Below are 3,250 nucleotides of genomic sequence, written 5' to 3'. Positions count from 1 at the left end.
CCCTCGCCCGCACTTGGCCGTGCTCCGGCCGCCGCCCCGAGCTTCGCTCCGGCGAGCTCCGGCCGCCCCTGCCTCTCCCACTTGCTCCAATCGGTGCGGACGAGCGCGGGCTACGCCCCGGTGGTCTCCGCCGTCCTTTTGGTCGCCGGAGCGGTGATCCCGAGCCCTCTGCCACGTTCGGCCTCGCCGGCGGCTAAACACCGGTGGGGTTGACCGGGTCTACCCCCCCCAGTTGACCTAGTGTTTGACCTGTGTGGGTCAGTGACATGTGGGCCCCGGCCCTGTTAAGTTTTAGTTAGGATTAGTTTAACAACTAATTAAACCCTGTTTAGCTAATTGGGTCACTGACGCGTGGGCCCAACCCCATTAACTAAACCAGTTTAGGTTTATTTTAAATTAGGATTAACCACAGACAATGACGTGTGGACCCCACACGTCAGGTTTGACCTGGTCAGCCGCCTTTGACCTGCTGACGTAAGCATGACGCTGTGCTGACGCATTATATCATTTTCTGGTATTAATTTAAATCAGGAAATTCCAGAAAATAGTTAAAACTTCTAAAAATCATAGTAATTCAACCGTAACTCCAAATCAAATAAATTATATATGAAAAATCATCAGAAAAATGCAAGGAATCCATTTATGCTAGTTTCATGCATGAAAAACCAACTTATACTTGTTGTATAAGTGAAAACGTAATAATGGCATGTTATATATTTAATTTGGGGTTTGCATATGAACCCTTGGTACATATGGACTTCAACCAAATTGATGCTAGATGCATTAGGGCAAATCATAGCATCTTTGAAATGTCATTTTCATGCATCATATTGTTGCATATGGATGTTTATTGATTGCCGGCACCGTCCCCTCTCGATAGGTTCTACTCCGGAAGGTGTCCCGAGTACCTGTCTGAGGAGCAGTGCTTCTTCGTGGATCTATCAGGCAAGCAAACCCCCTTGAGCATCTCGATAAAATCCCACTCTCTCGCTCCTGCTCCTTTTACTGCATTAGGACAACAACGATTCAAACTGCTACTTTCTGCTGCGGTAGCTGAACCCATTCCTTTGCATGACCTGTCATTTCCACAGTAAATAGCTGAAATCCACTAGCATGAGTAGGAGTTGCTTGAGCCTTGATGTGCCTACTCATCCATGCTTGTTTTCTTTATGCCAGCTATGCTTAGAGTTGTGTCAGGTCTGATTCATCGTAATGAATCGGAGTGGTGAACATGTCCTACCGGCAAAGGCTAAGTGTGTGAACACGTTTTGGTAAAGGTAGCGATGAGAGGCCATGTAGGAGTACATGGTGGGTTGTCTCATTGGAACCTTCCTTAAGCACTGAGTTCTGTGTATGTTATCCAAGTCCAGTTACTACCACACATTGGGTTCCGGTTATCCGGCCCCTCTCAGCTTATTAACCCACTTGATCTCTGTCCAGGAGTCGCAACTAGTTTCTGGCGTTTGTAGGTAGTGCTACTTGTCTACCAGGTGGTGTCCGACGGGACGGGCTTGGGACAGACTAGGCACCGTGGCACGGTGTACCAAGTGGCACCTGGATGGTGGGCTTGGGAACCCTGCACACATCGTTTTGGGCCGTGAGCGACACCCCCTTGCGGATGGAACCCAAATAGGCGATAAACCTGGATGAGAGACTCGTGTGGTTAGTCAGGTCATGGCCGACACCCTCGCCCGGATTCCGCTTGAAGGTTGCCGAGGTACATGATGTGTACAGGGCTATAAGTGGCGAGAGCGTGTGTGAAGAAGTACACCCCTACAGGGTCAACATTATCTATTCGAATAGCCGTTTTCCTCGGATATGGAAACTTGGAGGACTTATGTAGTACATAGACAACTTGAAGTGGATACTCTAAAATCTGCAAGATAAGCGTGAGTGCTATGGATGGCCTTCTCATAAGGAGACGGGAACGGATCCATAGTGGAGTATTGATATGGTGAATATGTGGACTCGTGTGCGTCTTCTCACCTCAAAGAAGTTTCTGATACTCGTAGTATAGATTAGCCATTGAGTCAAAGCTGGCTTGCTGCTGTTAAACACCACCACCCCCTTTGTTGATAATGTTGCATATGTAGATAGTTCTGATGTAAGACTTGCTGAGTACCTTTGTACTCACATTTGCTTATTTATGTTTTGCAGTTGGTTACACTAGTGACTTCACGAGTAGCTTGTATCCCAGCTACGATCTTGTACCCTTGGGAGAGTCGTGTTTAGTCAGGCTTCTTAGTCTTTTCCTTTTGTAGTTGTTTGTACTCAGACATGTAATGCTTCCGTTGCTTGTATGCTCTGAATGATGGGTCATGAGACCCCTGTTTGTATTGAATGCTATGTGGCTCTTCTGGGCCTTTATCTATATGAGTTTGAGTTACGTTGTGATGCCATGTTGTACATCACATACTTGCATGTTATGCGTACGTGTAACATTTATTGCTATGTGTGGGATCCGACAACCTAGTTGTTTACCTCTGGTAGCCTCTCTTATGGGGAAATGTAGTCTTGTGCTTCCATGAGCCATAGTAGTCCGCTACAGCCCGGTTCACCGGAGTCCTGCTAGCCCAGCACTACTGCTCCGGAACATTTGACTGGCCAGCATGTGATTCACTTTGTTCCTATGTCTGTCCCTTCGAGGAAATGTCACGCAGTGACATCCGGAGTCCTGCCTAGCCCGCTACAGCCTGGGTTCCCGGAGTCCTGTTAGCCCAGTGCTACAGCCCGGATTCATACGCTGTTGACCGACATGCTCGAGGTTGATTCATGTATGCCTATCCCTGTAAGTTAGTGCTACTTTGGGTTCATGACTGGTCTTGTCGGCCCGGGTTCTCTGTCATATGGATGCTAGCGACACTATCATATACGTGAGCCAAAAGGCGCAAACGGTCCCGGGCCAGTTAAGGTGGCACCTGTGGGAATACCGTGCGTGAGGCCGCAAAGTGATATGAAGTGTTACGTGCTAGATCGGTGTGACTTAGGATCGGGGTCCCGACAGCCCCTCTGGATCGGCTATGGAGTTCGGAGGATGTGTATATGGATTTGGCGGCGAGCGCTGCCGATGCGGCCAAGTACTTCCAGGTTCAGACAGATCGTGGAGTAGACCGGCTGTTTTGGAGACAATTCCATTCTCCCGAGCATCCACTTTCATTGACCGACCAATTAGTCGAATGGGCCAAACTAAACAGGTTGTTCGGACTCTCTATGAGGTCTGTTGTGGATCAGCTGTGGCCGGGAAGCTCAA

Source organism: Triticum urartu, chromosome 5A (genome assembly GCF_056163025.1).
Source record: "Triticum urartu cultivar PI428250 chromosome 5A, HENAU_Tu73, whole genome shotgun sequence".
In the NCBI taxonomy this organism is placed as follows: Eukaryota; Viridiplantae; Streptophyta; class Magnoliopsida; order Poales; family Poaceae; genus Triticum; species Triticum urartu.
This window is presented reverse-complemented; position numbering follows the sequence as displayed.